The 25,776-nt window shown below is 41.0% G+C and overlaps 1 protein-coding gene across 2 annotated transcripts in view; it reads left to right on the top strand.

Moving 5' to 3' along the window:
• The window catches only part of LOC140201864 (histone acetyltransferase KAT6A-like), a 198,848-nt gene that overhangs the window by 69,824 nt on the left and 103,248 nt on the right, over window positions 1-25,776 (top strand). The gene's annotated exons all lie outside the window — the stretch shown is intronic.

Genomic DNA, 25,776 nt, shown 5'->3' with positions numbered 1-25,776 from the left:
AGGAGCACTAAAGGGAGGTGATGGGCAGGTAATGAAATAAGGTGAGAGAGAGAGAAACAGGAATGGGGAATAGTGAGGGGGGAGGCAATTACCGGAAGGTTGAGAAATCGATGTTCATGCCATCAGGTTGGAGGCTACCCAGACGGAATGTAAGGTGTTGTTCCTCCAACCTGAGTGTGGTTTTGATTCTTGATCACTGTAGTTTATTAGTGGCTGAATCTAATTAAAAACCGGAGTCCCAGAATCAGTTTATTTTGTGGGAGGAAGTGACTTCCTTTATAAACAGAGCTTTGGTTTGTCTCTTCCTTGTTGAATTACTGTATTCTAATAAGTACAACACATTTCAGGTTGTTACATAGAGATTATCAAGATGACTGAGATGTCATGGATTTACAAAAGCTCTATCAGTTATATTATGGCATCAAGTCCAATTAAAGCAGGGGGCAATGGTCTCTATTGACGCAAGTAACTGATGCCATTTTAAATTGTTTTTGTTTTCTAATGGTAACGAACACTTCACACTTGTATTCAACTTGCCTTTGAGAATCTCACGCCTGTGATAGGGTTGGTAGCTCTATGTTTAATTGTGCCGTTCAAAGGAGTTTCAAGAAAGGCACATGCTGTTTTAGACTCCTGAGTGGCCATCAAGCAGCTACCATACACGGATCGCTGCCCTAGTGTGTTGTTTAATCGACTGAGCAAAACTTTCAGGAAATAAATCCAGATGAATAGATACGCCCTCCTGCTCCTGCAGTTCAGGTGGAGGTCATGGGTGTGACCGACTGACGCCAGACAAGCTTGTTTTCCTCTGAAAATTCCCAGAGGCACCATAGACTGAGACAAGATTCTTTATATTCTGCTCTACCTAGGACTCTGTTTCATATTAGTGTTTTAACAAATCCAAGGGAATAAAATACTCCCAAAGCCCCCTTGCCATACTTCTTCAAATGTTCTGATTCCTCCTTTTTTTTAAAGCTGCCAGATCCTGGGAAAGCTTACAGTGCCTCCCACCCCCCCCCCCCATCTCTCCCAGATTAGTAAGATTACTTCACTAAGACCCATAAAACCACTGTAACAGAGTATCTGTTACTCTATCCTCAGCAGACTCGCCCACTTCCATTGAAAATGATGGAGACCATTGTTCAGTGCCATCATAGAAAATGTGCACCACAGAGTGAGGCCATTCCTTTTGTCCAACAGTTTATTCATATAGTTCAGTTTAATATCAGAGTGTACAGCATACAACCTGAAATTCCTATCCTTCACAGACACCCGCAAAACTAAGAAACCCTATAGAATAATTGATAGAAACAACAGAACCCCATAGCCTGCCCTGCGTCCCTCCCACCGCACAAGCATTGACCCTCCCCTTTCTACCCACACCTGCGCCAGCAGAAACTCTATCCCTCCACTCCCCTCCCCCCACCGTGTAAGCAATCCCAAAAGCCCCCCAACAAGACCTTGATCCAGAGTCAGTCATAAACTAGTCAATAATGCAGCACTCCAGACAGGCTCTGTCTTTCCATCGAAGGAGAGAGAGGTCACTCTGCAACAGTGACAGTGGAGACCAGCAACTTGCAGTTTTGATGTTATTCCTCCTGCCCACCCCGATGCAGAAATTCACAGTACAGTACCTATACGCTCATGTCTACATGACATTCACTCTTCACTCTTTTCAATTCTTAATTCGGTGTTTTCATTCCTCTCATGCACTTTTCCTGCTTTCATACTGTATCCTGTTTAAACTTACTCATTTCAAACCATTTATTCCTTTTAAGCCTGACTAGTGCCACCTTCGTCATTGAATCCTGGGTGTTTCCCATTGTCGTCCCCCATTCCGAGTGACACCAGGTTATAGGAAAACTAGCCTGCAGTGCCCTTAAAGTTCAAAATAAACTTATTATCAAACACTGAGATTTATTTTTTTGTGGGCATACTTACTAAATCAATAGCGTAATAACCATAACAGAATCAATGAAAGATCACCCAACTAGGGCATTCAACCGGAGTGCAGAAGACACCAAACTGTGCAAATACGAAAAGAAGAAATAATAATAAATAAATAAGCAATAAACATCGAGATCATGAACTGAAGGGTCATTGAAAGTGAGCCCTTAGTTTATGGAGGCAAGTGAAGTTATCCCCTTTGGCTCAAGAACCTAATGAATGAGGGTTAGTAACTTCCTGAACCTGGTGGTGCGAGTTCTGAGGCTCCTATATCACCTTTCTGATGGCAGCAGCGAGAAGAGAGCATGTCGTGGGTAGTGGGGGGGGGGGGGAAGCTGCTTTCCTGCCCTTGTATTACCTACCTTTCTAATTTACTCTGGCAACCTCTACTTATTGAAGTCCCTAGCACCTCTCTCCAAACTGCCTGATCCATCTGCCTTGATGTACCCACACTGTAGTTTGGTTGTCTCCCCATACAATGCTGTTGCATTGATAATTAAACATTTTATTCAATTTGTTAATGCATTTTCCTCTTACAATATTTGCAGGACAATCTTAAAGAAGTATAACTTCCAACTACTGCCTTAATGTGAGTGGTTCAGCAAATGTTGATTTGCGAAAACAAAATGTATCTTGTGATCAAACTAATTATTTTGGGCTTACTCCAAAGAATCTAAATGTATGTTGTCCACTGTCACTTGTGTTGTAATAGGAAACAAGCTTATGGGGGTGGTTTGCTTCAGTGAACTTGAGAAGAGTCTACTTTTTTTTTAACGAATTACTATAGAAGAAGGCAAAGACATGTTTTTGGCCTGTGGGTCAAATCAAGTGTTAATCGGACAGTTACATATAGCATTTCCATGCCACTGCTTTAGTGGAGGGGAACGGTGAAGCACTGAGCTCTGATCACAGCAGTAGCTTTTTGAGCTCTGTGACCTGCCCCACTAGAGCAAGGCTTGTTTGGAGGTGGGAGTTATATAGCCCATGCTCTGCAAATGCTGAACGCTATTTCCTCACTCACTGGGACTAAGTACATTTGACTGGGTGGCCTGCTTCTGAAAGCAGGCTTGATTTCTAAACTAAAGAAAGAAAACTAATCCACTCTTCATTCACTTATTATGTGTAAGTGACAATTAAATGAACAGCAATCCGTGCTGCTGCCATAATCTCACTCATAACTTGAATCAGATGAGCAGTTATGTCTTGCATTAGCACCATATCACACTGCTGAAATATTACTGAACATTTACACAGTTATTGGCTTGTCAAACCCAAAATTAGTGTCAAATATCTTGTTTCATGCCCTTTGGATGAGACATTAAACTGACGCCCCATTTGCCTGCTCACCGGAATGTAAAAATTTCCATGACAGTGTTTAAATAATGGTGAAATTCCTCCATTGGTTGTCCCTTGGCAAAATAGTACATAAGGAAATTTATGGAACATTATATATTATTTTTTGTAACCTTACTTTGGACAAATTGGTTGCTACATTCATCTGCTCAACAGGAATTAAATAGCTGTGAGGATCTTGAGTGCAAACTAACTTTGTAGAGGTTGTCAAATTAAGACATGTTATTTGATTAAGATATGTAAATGACACATTTTAAGCTTCCGGTAAGATGGCGGCACACTCAGAATTTTTATGATTGCAAGACCCTACTGGACATTAAGGACTTATGTACTGCAGGTCTACTGTGTCAGCGAGTTGCTTGTTTGCAGAGACACTGAAGGAGCTGGACTTGGTGGAGATTGTGCCTCTGCTTGCGCTGGAGAGTCCAAGTGGGTGCACAGTGGCAATATGCAGTCTTAACAGCGAGTGATTGTCTTAGTCGCTTTTCTTGTGAGTGCAGGACCCTTTTGGACATTGGTGGCGAGGAATGCTGAAAGTCCAATTCATTGGTTTAATGGCGAACTGCAGGGGCAGATGACAGAGGGCTATGCGGCCTTAGTCGTAGCGAGGTCTAGGCCTTAAGCTCGGTGCCGGCTATTTATTGCTGCCTGTGGGATGCATCAGAGTTGTGTACTCCACTGGAATTGAGGTGGCATGACACAGCATCCATGCTGGAATTTGTGCTGTTCGTTTGCTCAACCGAAGACAAACTGTATTGTGTTCAGCTGTAGTTTGCTGCAACATTCATGGACTCAGGGACTTGGATTTTTTTGTGTGACTGTATTTTACTGTGCTCGCTATCTTTGTTGTTGTTCCTTTCTGAGACTTGAGGTGCATTGGGCGGCAACCTTGCCTTTTCTTTAGCATTTCTGCCTGATTTTTATGAGAAGCTAGCTCAACACTCAACCCAGCACGGATGGAAAGCGTGCAAGGAGCCAGCCGGATTTGAACCTTGGACCATCTGGCTCAAGGTCCGGTGCAGATGTCACACTCCCAGCCGGCTTCCTTGCTATCTTACAGTATATGTGCCTTGTGCTGTGTATGGCTGTTGGTGCTGTGTTTTGCACCTTGGCCCCAGAGTAACGCTGTTTTGTTTGGCTGTGTTCATGTATGGTTGAATGACAATTAAACATGAACTTGATTTTATTTTTCCCAAACAGCTTTGACTTTGGCAGTGGGTGTCGATCTTTTTCTTTAATAAAATTGTTTATATTCTAATACACAAATTAATCTAATCTATATGAATATAGAGTAAGGAGTTCGTTAATGTGATTCAATATACTGTATCTGGTATTATTATATTTTTTTCTTTTGTTTTATAATATGTGTTCTCTTGGACTCTGTATTCTTCTATATAGAAATCAATAAAAAATATTGGAAAAGAAAGAACTTGATTTTATTATTTTTCCATGGTCATTTTTATTTGATGAAGGTTTGTATTTATCCTGGCAAATTATCGTGAATTTAAGGTGAGGCAAAATATCCGATGTAGGGAGATGTAAGCATTATTTCACTACAATGGTACTATCTTCTGCATTGCTCTTGAAACACAAGCTTCAAATTACTGAAGCTTACCCCAGTCAACACATTCGATATTGGCCATTGCTGATAGATTGTTCCCATCTTAAGTATCAATTATCCTGATCCCAGCCACTACATTGAATAAGACTTGCAATTTCTGTCCAGTGCAATGCAATCAGCAGCAATCTATCGCATTTTCTAATGCGATGCTGCACTTGGCAAACATAAAGTCTCTATATATCCATTAGTTAAGGGTGGAAAATTAGGGAAGATTCATCATGGGCTATTTTGGCACAGTCATTTTTTTCTGCTTTGCAGTAATCAAGCCTGGCAACAGAGGTTAACTGGGATAGGTTACTTTGCTTGGCTTGTTTCCTGACTTGTGAAAATGAAATGCAGATTGGTTGCAGTTCTCACCAAAAAATAAAGAAACTGGGTAAAGGAGGTGTGACCTCACTTTATAACTCAAAATATTCTCTTCGATCTCTGTAACCCAGTGCTAGTATGGTCTTTTGCTGGTTGTACTTTATTTTGAGGAGGATTATGTACAGATCAATTACTCTCTCAAGATTATGTCCTAATTTTTTAATGAATTGACCTCAAATCTGACAGCCACGGGTGCCCATGTATTGGTTACCTTGGCATTGCCAATGACAATAAATAGGTAACACTGTGGTGTGGGTAGCAGAACTGCTACTTTGCAGCTCTGGTGAATCAGATTCAATCCGGACTTGCAGTGCTGTGTGATGAAGATATACTCTGTAACTGCGTGTGGTTCTTCTGGGTATTCTGTTTATTCCCCCACATCCCAAAGACTTGGTGGTCAAGAGGTTAATTGGCTGTTGTAAGTTGCTACCAGTGTACAGGTGAGTAATAGAACCGAGGGATAGGGTTGGGGAGTTGAGGGGAAATGTAGGGAGAATAGATGATAGGAAAGATTAGTGAAGAATAGGGTTTTCCAATATAATGGTGTAAAATGGCTACTTCTGTGTCATATGGAAATACTGCGCCACACAATTTACCAGAACTACAGAGGGCCTTCCACAATGTTATGGCTTTGTCATTCATGTTATTTTTAAACTTCAGGTGCTGAAGCATGAAGCTTTGTTCCACACAGGTTCATCATACGGTGTGTTTCTGATCTTGTCTGTGCAGGCTGGTGAGTTGCAGCATCTGCTCCTTGAAATTAAAAATGGGAGTACAAGTCATCCTGGACTGCACCTGTGTATCTCCAAAGGGGATGGTGCAGGGCAGATTTGGCTGAGCAACCTCCCTCAGGCAGATCGATGCAGGATGCTACAAGAACATTAAACACAAGCTGCAAGGGGAAACACGTTTTTATAAAATCAAAGTTAAAATTAAAATAAATTTGCACTCTATTAACAAAGCCTCATTCCATTGTAGAACTACTGCCACATCTTCTTTAAATTGATTACACACAATGCATTGAGAATGTATCAGTGGCATGGTTTTATTCTTCTAAAGGGAGCCAGGAAAGAAATCTAGAAAGAATTAGTGAGCCTGGATAGTGTGAGGATTCATTCATGCACTGTCCGTCATCTTTCAACACCTCTATCAAGTGAATTGTAGTTTAGCTTTTTTTATGCCATTGGTCTAAGTGGCTGTCCCAAGTGTATTGGCTGTTTTCTATGAGACAATTACGTTCATAGTTCAAAGTAAATTTTATTATCAAAGTACATCTATGTCACCATATTCAACCCTGAGATTATTGTCCTGTGGCATATTCAGCAAATCTATAGAGTAGTAACTAAAACAGGATCAATGAAAGGTCAGTGAGAGTGCAGAAGACAATAAAGGGTGCAAATGCAAATATAAATAAATAGCAGTAAATAGTGAGAACATGAGACAATGAAATAAAGTGTCCTTAAACTGAGATATTGGTTGTGGGAAACATCTCAAAGATAGCCATTGTCAAAAAAGTGAGTGTAAGTATCCCTTTTCATTCCAGAGTTGAATGTTGAGGGATAGTAACTGTTCTTGAACCTGGTTTGAGTCCTGAATCACTTGAACGCTATACCTGATGACAACAGCAAGAAGAGGAGTGGAGTGGATCTCTGATGATGGATGCTGCTTTCCTACAGCATTTCATGTACATAAAGGATAGTTAAATCGAGATTGTCTTCTAAGTATTTTAGCTCAGTAATCTAGCTGAAAAGCCAAGAGCATTTGAGAGTATTTTCTGTGGTTTTTTTTTGTTTATCTATTAATTAGAGATAGAGCACAGACAGGCCCTTCTGGCCCAACAGGTCGCGTCACCCAACAACCTACCTATTTAACCCTAGCCTATTCACAGGACAATCTACAATATGTGAGTCTATCTTGAATTTTTTGTTTTATTGAGGTCCAGGATATATATCAGTAACTCCTTTGACTGCCCCTTCCTTTCTCTTCAAGATAAATAGTTCTATTTAATTCTGAGATCTTTTTTAAAGTTTTTTTTTCACATGACCTTTATATATGGATTGTAACCATAATTTGCCATATCTGAAAATGGTTATTTCATGACTAAAGTAAATTGAACTCCTTCCAAAAAAATTAGTAGATGAGTTTGCCAAAATGTTAACAATTTTTTACTTAATTAAGAAAGAAAGGGTAGAATTGGACTCCTATTAAAATGCTACGATCAAATCTTATTATGGTTGGAATGATCGTGTACACCACAGATATGGTTGGCACAGTGGCATAGAAGTTAGTAGACTGTTATTACAGCACCAGTGTCTTAGATTCAATTCTTTTGCTGTCTGTAAGAAAGTTCTCCCCGTGGCCACATGGTGCTCTGGTTTCCTCCCACATTCCAAAGACACGTGGACCAGTAGGTTAATTGGGCAGCGCAGACTTGTTGGGCTGGAAGGGCCTTTTACCATGCTGTATCTCTCAGTACGTAACTATTACTACTTTATAACCTCGCACCTCAATGCAGATCTTTAATGACAACATGAGGTGGATTGGTGGCACACTCTTCTACCCATATTATTGCCTTATGGTGGAAAAGTCGTGCCTATACTGAGGTTACAAGAGTGAGAGCTAACTTTATTAAAACATTTGGTTCTGAAGGAACTAGATGGTGTACTTGCTAAGAGGTTGCTTTCTTAAGTGGGGTCATCTAGAACCAGGATAAAAGGATCCCAATTTATGACCAAGATGAGAAGTTTCTTCTCCGACCATTGTGAATCTTTGGAACTCATTACCCAGGAAACGTGTGGATCTCAAGTAATTAAATATATCATTATCATCATCATCATCATCATCACCATCATTGTGTGCCATGTCATATAACGTGGGTGATCATGGTCTTCCAACGTCCATGATTGTTCCTGGCAAATTTTTCTACAGAAATGGTTTGTGATTGCCTTCTACTGGGCAGTGTCTTTACAAGACAGATGACCCTAACCATTATCAATACTCTTTAGAGATTTTCTGCCTGGTGAGTATGGTGGCATAACCAGGACATGGCATACACCAGGTGCTTATACGACCATTCACCACCTGCTCCCACGGCTTCACCTGACCCTGATCGGAGGGGGCTAAGCAGGTGCTACACCTTGCCCAAGGGTGATCTGCAGGCTAACGGTGGGAATGAGCGTCTTACATCTCCTTTGGTAGAGAAGTATCTTTACCCCGCTGCTCAATTATATACAGAATAGAACTTTGGACTACATAGGAATTGATGGTTATAGAGAGCAAGCAGAAAATAGAATTGTGGCCAAGATTAGATCAGGTATGAATTTATGGAATGGTACAGCAGACTAATTTGGTGAACTGTCTTAACATTTATTATATATTTATAATAGATGCTTATTTTTAAAGTCCTGACAGCTGTAAGAATCTGCCATTTGGACTCATTGGTATGCTGTCATACTGTTTGCAGAAGGCAAAGTTGCCACATTAGTGACAATATGAAAGACCTTCCCATACTGGTGGATAGTTGGTCTGGAGGGTACAGTCCAAAGCAAAGAATCCAAGGCTGCTTCTAATTAATGAGATTTTGAATTAAGCCATTTCTCTTGTATGATTGGAGTGTAAAGTTGGAGCCCTTTTCTGATGGAAGGGGAGGAATAAATGCAATTATTTGGACATACTGTTTAAAAACTACAATTTATTTATTCTCTGTGATGTCAGACGTCTTTTGCCTCGTAGATACATCTATCTGTATGGATTCATGAGCCTCATTGAAAGAGGTATTAAGGAAAGCCTGAATAACAGTGGTCATTTTAATGCTACCGCTGGGGAAAACCCGCTGAGTGACAGACACCACAAAATGTCTCCGTCTAGAAAAACCAGTGTGTATACATTTTTGAGTTTTTCTCAATTTCTCAGAATGGAAAATTATTCGTCTTTGTGCCAGATAATAACACAGAACAGTGCTGAGACTTGTTACATAACTTCTAGTGTATTTCTCTGGAATTACACATTGGTTCACAGGGTACGTTGGCATCATCAGTTAAGTCACTGAGATAGAGGAGCCAGTTAGATGACGAGGAAATTAATCTGCAAGGCTGACTGACTTCCTGGCTCGGAGATCCCGTCTGGGGTGTGCCTTTGCATCTGCCTGTCCAGCTCATAGTCCTCCTTCCTTTTTTAAAAATAAATTAGGAATTTGAGAGCACTGACCATTGAAGCATTCCATTGTGTTCAAAGCACTATCTGATGGTCAAGCCCAACAAATTGTTTCATTAAGCCCAACAAAAGTTAATAAGTGAAGGTAACAAACCTTTGAAATCGTCTTGAGCTGATTGCTCTACAGATGTTTAAAGTACTGGTGGCTATGTATGCAAGATCCTCAGTGGCTGTGGGAATGTCTGTGTATCCTTCAGCTTTTTAAAAATCTTGGCTTAAAGTTATTGGGAATTCTGACCACTGTGGTGGGACTTGATCGCAGCTTTGAGGACTTTGGATCTTAGCATGGCATCTTAACTGTACAATATGTATGATTAGTAGTGATTAGTAGTGACTGGTGTGTGGAGAGGTTTAGTGAAGTGAGAAGGAGGAGCACAGTGTCAGTGAGGGCAGGATGATGGTGTGGAGAGGGGAAGGGCAGTGGGGAAGCGGCAATTCTGGGGGCTAATGGGTAGGCTGCGGGCAAAAAGTATGTGTCTGTGTTGGAGAGAGTGGAATAAGTGAGCGTATGGGTAACAATTTGGATATGTGGCCATTAGTTGTACATGTTATTATCAGTGTGGCAAAGATTAGTCTGCAGTCACCTTGAACACCCTTGCAATTGGGCATAGACTTGAATCAGTATCAGGTGTATTGTCACTGACATTCATATCAGACCATATTTTAAAGCAGAAAACCAGGTAATTGGAAAGGGTTCACAAACTTTTTCTTGTAACTATGTTGTGGTTTGTTGTTTTCTGGCAGCAGTACAGTGCAATACAGAACAAAAAAAGAATTCTACAAGTTACAATAATATAATATAAAACAATAACTGAGTGAAGAAAGAGCAAAATAGTGCAGTAGTGTTAATGGGTTTCTTGACTGTTCATTAATCGGATGGCAGAGAGGAAGAAGCTGTTCCTAAAATCTTGAGTGTGCGTCTTCAGGCTCCTGTACCACTTCCTTGGTGGTAGCAATCAGAAAAGGACATGTTCTTGATGACCGGGGTCCGTAATGATAGACACTGCCTTCTGGAGGGATTGCCTTTTGAAGATGTCCTTAATGGTGGGGAGGCTAGTGCTCATGATGATGCTGGCTCAGCCTATAGCCCTCTGGAGCTCACTGTGGTAGCTGACGTATACATCAGCCCTTAGGCACAAGTACAGGACAAGGAGCAGTTGGATCCCGTTATGGTTCTGTTGATGGGTCTATTATCCAGTGTTGGTGCCACTGGTAAAAGGGATGCTTTATTTTTGCCAAGCTTCACCATAGCAAGAAATTTCTAAAAGGGCAGAGAAAATGTTTAAGGATATTTTCAAAGCCACCTTGAGGGGAAGATTTGCAACAGTCTTTTGCGAATTCTTAGCTTGTGGAGAAAGAGTGACCAGGAGCACCTTGTGCCTGTCAAGTGGGAATACTTGGAGACCACGTGCAAAGAGTACTGAACACCCCAAGCAACTCTTCCGGCTCCATTTCTGACAGGGACCGAGGATCCTGCGTAAGTCTCTTAGTCCATCTTAGAATCCATTGAAGCAAAGTGAAGGGAATTCTTTAAAAATAGTCATTTAACCCATTATTTCCTCTGGGAAAATACTAAGTAAGAATTGAACATTAATAACAGCTTGTTATGCTTTCCAGAGAATCGAATGCCTAGAGGCATCTCACAGGAGTGTTTTCAAACAAAAATTTGCACCCAACTACACAATGGAGCAAATAGCAGAATGATGCATTTTTAAGGGGAGAAGCAAATATAGGAAGGTAAATCTGTTGTATGAAGAATTTAAGATAGCAAATATTTTCAGTAATTTGGAATTCCATTCAATATTTTTTGAATCCACTTATGACTAGTCGTGCAATTTGCCATTATTTTGGTAATGTGCACTGCAAAAAGCTCATTGCTTCGTGTAGTGACTCACTAATCACTGAATCTTAGACTTGCTTCAAATCTGACAGTACTATTTTTGCATTCACGAATTCACAAATTTGTTATTTAGCTACATATGTCCGCCCTAAAATAAGTTCAAGGTAAATTTATTATCAAAGTACATATATGTCACCACATACAACCCTGAGATTAATTTTCCTGTGGGCATAATCAACAAATCTATAGAATAGTAACAATAGCAGAATCAATGAGCAACTACCAAACTAGGGCTTTCAATCTTAGTGCAGAAGCCAACATGCTGTGGAAATGCAAAAAAGAAGAAACAATGATATAAATAAATAACCAATAAATAATGAGAACATGAGATGAAAAGTCCTTGAAAGCGAGTCCATTGGTGGAACAGTTCAATGATGTGGCAAGTGAAGTTGATCTTATTAATAGAGATAGATAGATAGATAGATAGATAGAGAGAGAGAGAAAGAAAAAAAAGAAAGAAAGAAAACATGAATATATATATATATGTTATCCTGTTTGTTCAAAAGCCAGATGGTTGAGGGGTAGTAACTGTTCCTAAACCTGGTGGCGTGAGTACCAAAATAATTTTTGGTAACAGGATTCTACACGGAGAAAAGAACCACCATGGTCCAGAATATACTATTTTCCTTTTTGGGAGAATTCTGCAAGGTGACAAAATTACATACAATTTAATTGGGACTCATTTCTTCTCAAAAAGTTCCATTCTCCTCAGAGTAATATTGGTAAGACTAAATAAGTAACTCATTACCACCATCTTTGTTTCTTGACCGTTAAGTCCAGTCACCTCCTGTTCACTAGCTGAGGGAGTATCTGCAACTTGTTCAATTGAAAACTGATCTTCAGACCCAGATTTCTAATTCCATGACTCTCCACATGACCTGTCTCAATCTATCTGATAGTTACGTCCCTGCTCTTACTTTCCAGACTAAGAATCAGATTTATTGTCACAGAACTATGTCATGAAATTTGTTGTTTCATGAAGCTGTTCCTTAAAGATTGAATGTGCATTTTCAGGCCTGTACCACCTCTTTGCAATAATCCCAGAGGATCCTAATAAATCCTCCTGGTAGTAATGAGGAGAGGCATGTCCTGGATGGTCCTGGATGGTGAGGGTCCTTAATGATGGATGCCACCTTCTAAGGTACTACCTTTTAAAGATGTCCTTGATGGTTGGTTGAATTATTCCTGTGATGAAGCGGGCTGAGTCTAGAGCCTTTTGCAACTGTCTTTGATCCTGTGCAATGGAGCCTCTACCAGACGAGTGATGCAACTAGTCAGAATGCTCTTCAAAGTGCATCTGTGGAAATTTGTGAGAGTCTTTGGTGACATACCAAATGTCCACAAACTCCTAATGAAGTATAGCTGTTGGCACGCCTACTTCATAATTGCATCAGTACATTGAGCCCAGGATAAATCCTCAGGGCTGTTGACTTCCAGAAAGTTGACGCTGCTGTCCCCTCAAAGAGGACCGGTGTGTGTATTTTCCCCTTCCTGAAGTGCACAATCAGTTTGTTGGTTTTACCGATGTTGAGTGCAAGGTGGTTGTTGTGACACCACTCAACTAGCTGATCTATCTCACTCCAGTACGCCTCCTCGTCACCATCTTAGATGATGCCAACAACAGCTGAGTGATCAGCAAATTCATAGATGGCGTGTTTGTGCTGTGCTGAGCCACACTCGTGAGTGTAGAGGGGTAGAGCAGTGGGATAAGCACACATCCTTGAGATGCACCTGTGTTGTCAGCAAGGAGGTGATTTATTTTTGATCCGCACTGACTGTGGTCTCCTGGTGAGGAAATCACGGATCCAGCTGCAGAGGAAGGCACAGTCACCTGGATTTGAAGCTTATTGATTAGTACGAAGTGGATAATAGTGTTGAACACAGAGCCTTCATAAGGAAAAGCAGCAGCCTGATGTAGATATTGCTGTTATCCTGGTGGTCTAAGGCTTTGGAAAGCCAGTGAGATTGCATCTGCTGTGAATTCCATAAACTCATCTAAGTTCTATAAACTTACTTAATGTGCTGTCACTTGTAATCTGTCTCGCTGTAGATCCAACCTAAAGTTTATTTCATTTCTTACTGATCAATATTATTCCCTGATGTCCAGTTTACACATATTTTCATCCTTGTGTTAAACAAATCCTTTCCCTTTCTATGCCATTTCATTCTTGTGTACAACTAGTCAACCTTTCGGTAGCTAGAATTTGATTTTTTTTTAAACTTCGCTTTCTTCAGCATTTGTAACAGCATCCTTGCAATGCAACTGCATGCCGTGGGGTTCTCAGGCTAAATCTCTTCTCCCTTCCATCTCTCTTTCAAAAAGACCTGATTAATGTGTTTTTCTTTTAGAATAGCATTTTTATAAAATATAAAAATAGTGAGATGGTGTTCATGAGTTCCTGGACTATTCAGAAATTTGATGGCAGCATTTATCCACACTTAACTTCGCAAAAACCCTCAGATGTTTTGGTTATTAGCATGCTGTTATACATGGGAGCTTGCTGTATGCAAATTGGTTGCTGTTTCCTGTATTACACTTTGCATTCCTTGAAGTCCTCTTTGAAACATCTTGGGACCTCCATAGAGTGAAAATGATGCTAAATAGCTAAGTTTATTTCTTGAATTTTATGAAGCATCTTTTAGATGTTCCACGTCAAAACAGCTTCATAAAGTTTTTAGACCGTAAGATTTAGAATTAGGCCATTTGGCCCTTTGAGTCTGCTCTGCCATTCCATCATGGCTGATCCATTTTTCCTCTCAGCCCCAATTCCCTGCCGTCTTCTGTTTATCCTTCATGCACTGACTAATCAAGAATCTATTAACCTCTGCGCTAAACATACGCAATGACTTGGCCTCCACAGCAGCCTGTGATAATGAATTCCAAAGATTCACTACCTCTGGCTAAAAGGAATTCCTCCTTATTTTTGTTCTAAAAGGATATCCCTCTATTCTGAAGCTGTGTCCTCTGGTCTTAGACTCCCCCACCACAGGAAACATTCTCTCCACGTCCACTCTTTCGAGGTTATTCTACCTTTCAGTTTGGGGCCTAATGGGTAAGGTGCTTGTATAGAGCTGTAGAGAAAAATTATTGATAGCAGTGAGCATCTTTTTTAGTGGGGAGTGTTGTTGGTTTGCTTTGTAAAGATTGTATGAACTCTGACCGCTCACACATTTCTGTGATTCACTGAAGTAGTCCCCTCTGATTTTAGAGATCAAGTATATTTGTTAACTGTCTACACTTGCTCCATGAGATGACATTGGCTGACATTAATCAGCAGCCAATGCTTGGTTTGGCTTGGATTTCAAATGCAGGTCATAGCAACGGGTAAAAGTCCTACAGAGGTTCTTTTTTTTCTGAGCTCTCGAACTAGTTCCTGTATCCAGGGATTACCGACTCTGAGATCAAACAATTTAAGTAGATTGTTATTGCCATGGGTTATAGAGCTCCGATCCCTGAGGCAAAGAGGTTAGGATGTCAGCTTCCTGTGGATCCGTCCTGCCCTCTGTACACACTGTGGCAATCAGACTGCAGTTTGCTTCAGTAATCTGCCCCGCAGCCGGAGTGTGCAGAGGCCGGTTGCTGGTGAAGGTGTCACTATATGCTGATTTCACATAATAATTGCATGAATGTTGTCACAAATGCAATTTATACCGTGACATGCAACAGGCTGGCCATAGTCTGCTGACACTTTTTGGTGAAGAAGGTAATTTCATGGGCAACGTGCCATTTTAAATAAACGCGCTGAGGCACTTGCAGTGTCCTCTCCTGTGGATGAAAATGCAGCTTGAGTTTGTCACATTACTGAAGAAATTGGTTCAAGGCTTTCATCCCTCACCTGCTGAATTCCATGTCTTGTTACAACTGTCTGGTAAAGGGTAGATTTCTTGAGTCTATTTTGAAGGATTATTTTGACATATGCAAATACATACTCACAGCAGCCATTTTATCTTGTAGAGAAGTAGAACAAGTGTGGTCTTCTGCTGCTGTAGCTCTTCTACTATGAGGTTGGACATGTGTATTGAGAGATGCTCTTCTGCAGACCACTGTTGTAATGTGTGGTTATTTGAATTACTGTCACCTTCCTGTCAGCTTGAACCAGTCTGGCTGTTCTCCCCTGACCTCTCTCATTAACAAGGCATTTTCACCCATAGAGATGCTCTTCTGCCAATCACTGTTGTAACGTGTCGTTATTTGACTTGCTGTCACCTTCCTGTCAGCTTGAATCAGTCTGGCTCTTCTCTTCTGACCTCTCTCATTTACAAGGCGTTTTTGCCCACAGAACTGCCATAGTCATTCCACGGTCAAAGTCACTTAAATCACATTTATTTTCCATTCTGATATTTTGTCTGAACAACCACTGAACCATGTCTGCATGCTTTCTTGCATTGAGTTGCTGCTATTTGATTGGCTGATTGGATATTTCAATTAATGAGCACGTAATAAATTGGCCACTGAATGTATAGAATGCCTTTTTCAAAATAAGAGTCAGAGTGGACTTTGAGACTGTTTTGCCTTTCATCAAAATAATGACTGATTTACCTCAGTGCCATTTTCCACCACTATCCCCATATCTTTTGACCAAATCTTCTCATCCCCTGAACCTTCTTCCTTGTAAAAAGTTTGTATAATTTATCTGTAATTTATGCTTGTCTTGTGAACGCTGCTCTTCTGATGCTATCTGCCTATGGTGCAGCTGCAAGCAAATTTTTCATTGTCTATGACAATAAGCTCGATTTTCACTGGAGAGTTCCAAAAAATTCACCACACTGAAAAATTTTGTCCTCATCTCAGTTCTAACATATTATTCTAGCTCCTTAGCCAAGGGAAGCATTTAACCTGTCAAGTTTAGAATTAAGTTCAAGTTCAAATTTATTGTCATTCAACTGCATACATGTCTACTGCCAAGCGAAACAACCTTCCTCTGGACTAAGGTGCAACAGCACAGTACATATAACTCACACACTACATAAAGTAATGTTACCGCAAATAAGTTAACAGGTAGTAAAATATGTAAATTCCAGAAGATTGAGATTTAGGATAAGGTACATTTACAAAGTAAACAATATAACGCTACTGGTGCTTCATATGCGATGAGATCCGGTGGCAGTATGGAGTTATTACTATTGCTGTGAGATTTTTTGCATTCAAATCTTCTCGTATTTGAGAAGAGATTGTGGAAGCATTAGTAATGATCTTTCAAGAATCAATTCATTCTGGCATGGTTCTGGAGGATTGGAAAATTGCAAATATCACTCCACACTTCAAGAAGGCAGAAGAAAAGAAGTTATAATCCAGTTAGTCTGACTTTAGTGGTTGGGAGGATGTTAGAAACATAGAAAACCTACAGCACAATACAAGCCCTTCGGTCCACAGTGCTGTGCCGAACATGTATTTACTTTAGAAATTACCTAGGGTTACCCATGGCTCTCTATTTTTCTAAGCTCCATGTACCTATCCAGGAGTCTCTTAAAAGACGCTATTGTATCCGACTCCACCGCTGTTGCCGGCAGCCCATTCCACGCACTCAGCACTCTGCGTAAAATAAATTATCCCTGACATCTCTGTACCTACTTCCAGGCACCTTAAAACTGTGCCCTCTCATGCTAGTCATTTCAGCCCTGGGAAAAAACCTCTGACTAACCACATGATCAATGCCTCTCATCATCTTATACACCTCTATCAGGTCACCTCTCATCCTCCGCCATTCCAAGGAGAAAAGGCCGAGTTCACTCAACAACCTATTCTCATAAGGCATGCTCCCCAATCCAGGCAACATCCTTGTAAATCTCCTCTGCACCCTTTCTATAGTTTTCCACATGCTTCCTGTGGTGAGGTGACCAGAACTGAGCACGGTACTCCAAGTGGGGTCTGACCAGTTTCCTATATAGCTGTAACATTACCTCTTGGCTCTTAAACTCAATCGCACAATTGATGAAGGCCAGTGCACTGTATGTCTTCTTAACCACAGAGTCAACCTGCATAGCTGTTTTGAGTGTCCTGTGGACTTGGACTCCAAGATCCCTCTGATCCTCCACACTGCCAAGAGTCTTGCCATTAATGCTATATTCTGCCATCCTATTTGACCTACCAAAATGAACCACCTCACACTTATCTGGGTTGAACTCTTTTGGAGCTGATCGTTAAGGATATGGTTTTAGGTACTTGGAGGCACATGATAAAATAGGCCATTGTCAGCATAGTTTCCTTGAGGGAAAATCTTGCTTGACGAATCTGTTGGCATTATTTGAAAAAATAACAAGCAGATAAATAAAGGGGAATCAGTGGATGTGGTGTACTTGGATCTTCAGAAGGCTTTTGACAAGGTGCTACACATGAGGCTGTTTAACAAATTAAGATCCCCTGGTATTACAGGAAGGCAGTGGCTGATTGGCAGGAGACAAGGAGTGGGAATAAAGCGAACCTTTTCCGTTTGGCTGCTGGTGACTAGTAGTGTTCCATAGGGGTCTGTGTTGGGATCACTACTTTTTGCATTATATTTATGGCTTTGTGGTGCAGATAGGTGGAGGAGCAGCTAGTTTGAGGAAGTAGAGAGGCTACAGAAGGACTTAGACAGTTTTAGATGGAATCCAGTATTGTGAAGTGTGTGGTTATGCACTTTGATAGAAGAAATTAAAGTGTGGACTGTTTTCTAAATGGAGAGAATTCAAAATCTGAGGTGCAGAGGGACTTGGGTGTCCTTGTGCAGGATTCCCTAAAGGTTAATTTGCTGGTTGAGTCTTTGGTGAGGAAGGCAAATGCAATATTAGCATTCATTTGCATTCAGTATAAAAGCAAGGATGTCTGAGTCCAGAGGTTGTAGCCTCAGAATCGAGGGGCATCTTTTTAGAATGGAGTTAAGGAATTTCTTTAGCCAGAGACTGGTGAATTTATGGATTCTGTTGCCACAGGCAGTTGTGGAGTCTAAGTCATTGGGTATATTTAAGGCAGAGGTTGATAGATTCTTGATTAGTCAGGGCATGCAAGGTTACGGGGAGAAGGTAGGAGATTGGGGCTGAGAGGGAAAATAGAAATGGTGAAGCAGACTCGTTAGACCAAATGGCCTCATTCTGCTCCTATATCTTATGGTCTTATAATCAAGGCCAGCATACCATTTACCTTCCTCATCACTTGCCGGGTTGGCATGTTGGCCCTCATTGATTTATGTGCAAGCACACTTAAGTCTCCTTGACGCTGTCCTGTCTCTCACCACCTGATAAATACTCAGCCTTTCTGACATACACAACAAAGTGGATGACCTCACATTTTTGTGCATTATGTTCCATCTGCTCTATTCTTGCCCATTTTGCATTGCTACTTTGTTGCATCCTCTCCGTTCTGACAAGAGTAGTTGATTATTGTCAGAAAACTTGGAAATACGATATTTGGTTCCCTCGGTTAAATTGTTCAGCATGCCAGGGCTCCAAGCACTCACCACTGCAATGCCCACAAACTTGAGACTTTAAACGCAAACGCAAACTTGAGATTTGTTTACTTCCACTCTGCTTTGTGTCTGGTAACCAGTTTTCAGAGTACGGCAGTGTAGTACTTCCACCTGTGTTGAACCATATCTAAATCCATGAGAAAATCCAAAAAATATCATGTCCAGCATTCCAGCAATTCCCTTCCACAATATGCATACTCTATATTGCATAATATTTGCCTTTCTATGGGTTATATTTGCTTCAGATAGCTGATGTACTGTGTTATTTTATATCCAAAGAATATCAATGTTTAGCTTTGATTCTTGATCTCTCCTGTTAGATCAGTACATGCAACACTTTTTCTCTTCCTTGTTGAGAACATTTACACTAAGTATCTTGAACCTAGCAGATAAGCTTTGGCCGTAGCTGTTAATTCCATCTGATGGAACCAGGACTTTAGTTTGAAGAAGTATGGGAATAATTATGGCCCATCTTTTAATGATTGTCTTCTGGGGCAGGAAAATAAAAAGTGAAGCATATTTTCTAGATGGAGAGTGATTGCAGAACTCTTGAGATGGAAATTTCATGTCCTGGTGAATGGTTTGCAAAAGGCTTTTATGAAGGTCCTGGAAGTAATTGGGATTGGTGCTGAGAGTGGATTTTTTAACCATTCAAGTCTTTGTTTTGCCTAAGTAGGGCAAAAATGTGTCCAACACCTGTAATTCTGAGTGGGTATGAAGTAAGACTGACCAACTTTAACAGATGTTTTATTCTGAGAATTTTTCAGTTGCCTGTGGTCTATTTATTGAACATCGCCACAACATAGATGAAAGTAGAGATAAAGATTCTTATATATCTCCCATTAAAATGTGAAATAATTATTCCATATATGTAGAACCCTAATGCATGGAAACACCGCTTAAAATACCAAGTTAAAATATCTAAGCAGTTTCCTTCCTACAATTTTAGAACTTGTGGCCTGTGCAAATTGAAATTCAACTCTTTCAAGAAATCTTTACACAGATTTATGTAATTCCTTATAAATAATGTTTATAGCTATTGTCATTCTGTCAATACTTCTCTCTTCAACTTTCCAATCTTTTCAGTCTTCAACTTGTGAGCCCAGTGGCTTTTCTGGATCCATGTATTAAGATATGGTCTCACTGGAGCCCCACATAACTAAAGCATAGGCTCCTTATTCTTTTGTATTCATTTCCCTGCTCAGTAAATGATGTGGTTCAGTTTGTTTTCTTAATTACTTGCTGGATCTGCCTTTTGCAGACCATGCACTGAGATATCCAGATTCTCCTGCATCTCAGCGTCCTGTAATCCCAAACCATTTAGAAAACATGTTCCTTTTTAACTCTTCCAACTGGAATAGGTAACTTCACATTTCCTCAGGTTTATATACACCATTTCCTAGCATTTTGCCCATTTAATAAACCTATCTACAACCCTCTGCGGCTTCGTTATGCATCTTTACATTTTTTTCAATCAGCACATTCGTACCAACCCCTTCTGGGCCTGCAGATGATTTGTATAAGTTCTTAAAGATTGATCCCCCAGAATTAATCCCCGTGGTTTCCTCTGTACCCACCTAACATCCTAGTTTCACCTATCACTTAGCTTGCACTCCTTTCTCTCCCCCCACTACCTTATTCTGGCTTCTGCCCAATACCTTGCCTGTTCTGGTGAAGGGTCTCGGCCTGAATTGTCAGCTCTTTATTCCTCTCCATAGAAACTGTCTGACCCACTGAGTTCCTCCACCATTTTGTGTGTGTTACCCTATGGTGGGGTGGAGATAAGTCTCTACCAAAGGAGGTGTAAGGCACTCCTTTCCTCTGCTAGCCTTCAGGTCACTCCTGGGCAATATGCAGCACCTACTTAGCCCCCCCGACCAGGGTCACGTGAAGCCATGGGAGCAGGTGGTGGGTGGTCGTACGACCAGCTGGTGCATATCACAAGTCCTGGTTATGCGAACACTGACGCCAGGGAGACAGTCTCTGAAGATTATTGATAATGGCTGTGGTCACCTGTCTTGTAAAGACACTACCCATCAGAAGGCAACGACAAGCTATTTCTTTAGAAAAATTTGCCAGGAACAATCAAGATCAAAGACCATGCTTGCTCATGTCATGTGACATGGCACATAATGATGATAACCACCCTGTAGCCTGCTACTGGCTACATTTTGCCAACAAGAAAAAGACCCATTTGTGCCTCTAGTCTCTGCTTCCTGTTCATCAGCCAGTCTCCATCCTCTGGCGAGACTGATTACGGCTGTTCTTATGAAGTGCCAGCACATGCACGGAAGGTTTATAGACCTCTGCCCTGTGCTGTTCTTGTTATTTCTTAATGGAAATACTTGCATTTGTATTGAAATGATTGGCCTGGTCAACCATGTAACTGCAGTTGGTGACCTCTAGTGGTAGCTTTTGAGCAGAATGTGGCATGTAAGAAGAAGCTGCCTTTTGATGTCTAAAAAGGGGAGTAAAGGCCCAAGAAGCAATCTTTTAAAGAAAAATTCAATATAATCTCTCTTGTTAAAGAAAGTGTTAAAGATTCCTATCGGATTATTTGGTCTTTGGTTGAATGTGCCCATGTTCCTGCTGGCTTGTTGGGTGTGTCTCCTCCTCAAGCTATTCCAGAGATATCAAGTACTTTCTGCACTGTGTTTGCCTTTGGTTTGGGCAGCTGGGAAGCAGCTCTCAGACTGGTTTGAAGCTGCACCACCTGCTGTTTATAATGGAACAGCATGAGGTCGTGTCTGTTACCCAGCAGTGAGGGAGGCTGCAATCAGTTCTGTAGGCTGCCACGCAAATCTAATGACATTCATTTTGTCTTTGAATTTCCTTCCTTTTAGCGCCATAAAATTCTTTCCAGAAAACCATTCCTATTGGAGTATTCTGTGGGTAGATGGTCCATTAATAGGAGTATTAGAAACAGAGGTCAGAGAGGAGTACTTTAATGTTAATTATAGCTTATATTATTGAGTTTTACCATGATCTGGTGTCAAGGATGCAGGTTAAGATATGCAAATATTTTGAAATAATAAATTATGCAAATGATCCCAGAGTCAACACAACTATATTTTAGTACACCATATATTTGTTGTTTTTGGGAGATCCTTCTTACATTTTCAAGGTGATTTAAAAACCTTTGCAATAATGCTATTTTCCTTCTTGTCATGATCTCAGCTTAATATATCTTGTGCAGTAAATCTGTTGTGCTTTTAGTACGTGGGTCAGTGATGATGTCGGCAAGGCACCCGCAGCTCTGAGGTAGACTGTACACCAGATTGCTACAGAGGTCGAGACATTGGTAAATACAGCCGGCAGGTGGGTAACTGGGAGAGCAGATAGAAAATGAGAAACCATCTCAGAAGAGTGACAGCACTAAGGAGCAGATGGCCTCAGTGAGGGAGTCTGCAGATCAACAATAATAGAGGAAATGATATTACAAAAAGGGATGAAAGATAGGCATTTATGGTCCTAATGCAGGCAACTAGGAGTAGTGTAAATGGGTAGAAAGTTTGGCTTGGACTTGTTGGGCCAAGGAGCCTTTCTCTGTGATATACAACTTTATAAGTTGTAAACAAATGTTTCTTATGTAATAAGGTGGGGAACTTCCCTTTGCATGTTGGTACATTAAATTGATGTCCTTTCACGTGAATTTTGTTGGCACGGTTGTGCAACAGGTCTCCCTGCCCCTGTGATCCAAGCTCATTGTTGCCTTGACAATATGGGTACTCCCACACCAGGTTGTTTCTTCCCACAGCCTAATGATGTGCTAGTTGGCAGGTTAATTTGCCACTGAATTACCCATGGCATTGGTGGGTAGCAGGAGGTTGAGTTGAGTAGAGAGCGAGATAAAAGGTTTACCAGGAAGTAAGTGGGGGAATAGAACTCATGAGATTTCCCCGAGAGTTGTATGGAAGGCAGCTTTCTGTATTGGAAGGAAAATAATATATAAAAATATACTGTATTCAGTGGTAAATGAGACCTTAAATTGTTTGCCCCTTCAAATGGATCATTCTATGACACTGAAGAGCTGGAGCACTCTTCCCTTGTTCTTCACGCGTTATATCCCTTCACCAATGCAGTTCATCTACACATTAGCATAGAGTGGAACTTTATTGTCACAAACACAAGAAAATCTGCAGATGGCTGGAAATCCAATCAGCACACACAACATGCTGGAGGAACTCAGCATGGGAAACAGTATAACATGACGTTTCAGGCTGAGACCCTTCATCAAGACTGGGAAAAAAGATGAGAAGTCAGAGTAAGAAGGTGGGGGAGGGGATGAAGAAGTACAAGGTGGTAGGCGATGGGTGAAACTGGAAGGGAGGGAGGGGTGAGGTGGGAAGTTGATTGGTGAACGAGATAAAGGGCCGGAGAAGGGGGAATCTGATGAGAGGTTAGTAGACCCTGGAAGAAAGGGAAGGGGTAGGAGCACCAGAGGGAGGTGCTGGGCAGGTAATGAGATAAGGTGAGAGAGGAAAACGGGAATGGGGTACAGTTAAGTGAGGGGTGGGGGTGTAAGCGGTTAGTGGAAGTTTGAGAAAGGCAGAGTATTATCTAAATGGAGTCAAGTTAGGAAAAGGGGAAGCACAACGAGATCTAGGTGTTCTTGTACATCAGTCACTGAAAGCGAGTATGCAAGTACAGCAGGCATTGAAAAAAGCTAATGGCATGCTGGCCTTTATAACCAGGGGAATTGAGTATAAGAGCAAAGAGGTCCTTCTGCAGCTGTACAGGGCCCTGGTGAGACCACACCTGGAGTATGTGTGCAGACTTGGTCTCCAAATTTGAGGAAGGACATTCTTGCTATTGAGGGAGTGCAGCGTAGATTCACAGGGTTAATTCCTGGGATGGTGGGACTGTCATATGTCGAAAGATTGGAGTGATTGGGCTTGTATACTCTGGAATTTAGGAGGCTGAGAGGGGATCTTATTGAAACATATAAGATTATTAAGAGATTGGACATGCTGGAGGCAAGAAGCATGTTCCCGCTGATGGGTGAGTCCAGAACCAGAGGCCACAGTTTAGGAATTAGGGGTAGGCCATTTAGAACGAAGTTGAGGAAAAACTTTTTCACCCAGAGAGTGGGGATATATGGAATGCTGTGCCCCAGAAGGCTGTGGAGGCCAAGTCTCTGGATGCTTTCAAAAAACAGATGGATAGAGCTCTGAAAGATAGTGGAATCAAAGGTTATGGGGATAAGGCAGGAAGTGGATACTGATAGTGGATGATCAGCCATGATCACAGTGAATGGTGGTGCTGGCTCGAAGGGCCGAATGGCCTACTCCTGCACCTATTGTCTATTGTCTCAATCGATGTGCATGCCATCAGGTTGGAGGCTACCCAGACAGAATATAAAGTGTTCCTCCTCCAACCTGAGTGTGGCTTCGTCACAGCAGTAGAGGAGGACATGTTAGAATAGGAACCTTATTGTCATTGCTCAAGACAATGAGATTGCAGTACTACTCCAATCTGTGCAAAAACAGATATTTGCAATACATGTGGTATGGCTTAATTTAAAAGAAATAATAACACTCTATAAATACTCAAAGGTCATTGGCAAGCTAGGGTGTAGCATTATTTAGCTGTACATTAGATCTTGGGAAGAAGCTGTTTTTCAGTCACACTGTCTTGGCTGAGATGCTTTTTGTATCTCCTACCAGATGGCGAGAGATTGAACGGCCACTTTACTGATTGAGATGGGTCTTTCATGATATTACAAGCGTGCCGTAGACACTGAGTGTTGCAGATTGTCTGCAGGTCCAGTAGTTGAGTCCCAACGATGTGCTGAGCTGTCCTAATCACCCATTGGAGTGCTTTGTGATCTTTCCTGCTGCAGTTAGAGTACTGCACAGCTTGCAGTATTTTGTAGTTTTAAAACTTTGCCGCGATATATTTTTTCATTTCATTTCACAGTGCTTTGAAAACCATTCACTGGCTGGAAGTAACCCTGGGACAGCTGAGCAATGCACTGCATAAAACCAGATTATTTAATTTTCTGCAATAAATGGCCATAATGTAGGCCGGTTTGTTGGTTCCCTGAAAAGAACACAGCATAAGTTCTCTGTCAACAGGGAATGTGAAGGGTCCAAAATTGCTTGCTGTGTGGTGGGTCACATTCCTTCCAAGTTGTTCTCACCAGTGTTAATATGTTCAGGAAGCCTTTCTTATTGATTTGTTTTCAAAGCACAGTGATATACTGATAGCAAAAAAAAGCTGCAGCTGCATTAAATCAGAAGGAAAATCAGGTGGATGACTTGAGGCTTCAGCTCTTTACCGACATTGATAAATGCCGTTTGAGTTGCCGTTTCTTCCCAGCATTACCAGCCTTTATTACACTGCCATTACACCCATGTTTCTTCGTTGTAAGATTCTATTAAGTCCTTCCATGTCCTTCCATATCACAGATAAGAGCACGATAATTGATAACGCTCCTGTGAAGCACCTTGGTATGTTTTGTTCGGTTTACAGTAACAGTATCAATACACTGTTAAATTTGCATGTGAGCAGAGAGGTGACTGAAACTTGATAATCTTGAAAAGAAGGATGGATGCATTGGTAAAGCTTTACCTTTTAGACTAAGCTCTGGATAATTTGTGTATTAAGTACTCAATTTTTGATTTGCACTCAAACTTTAGAATTTGAAGTCTGCAGGATTGCCAAAATAAAATGTCCAACTATTTCTCATGTGGCAGATAACAGTATGAAAATGGTTGCTAACATCCATCAAAGAAAACTATATTAAACCTATGATAGATCTCTTGGATGCTTTGTAATCAAGTTGGCAATTTTTAAAGACTTGAGCAAGAACAATTGTAATTTTAATTATCTTAATCTTGACGGAGAGACTTCCAAAATGAAATGGCACACCGAGGTAATTTTATTTAGAGCATTGACTTTTGAGATGCCACTTTGGCTTTGATCCCCACTTG

Source organism: Mobula birostris, chromosome 8 (assembly GCF_030028105.1).
Source record: "Mobula birostris isolate sMobBir1 chromosome 8, sMobBir1.hap1, whole genome shotgun sequence".
Classification (NCBI taxonomy): Eukaryota; Metazoa; Chordata; class Chondrichthyes; order Myliobatiformes; family Myliobatidae; genus Mobula; species Mobula birostris.
This window is presented reverse-complemented; position numbering and strand designations above follow the sequence as displayed.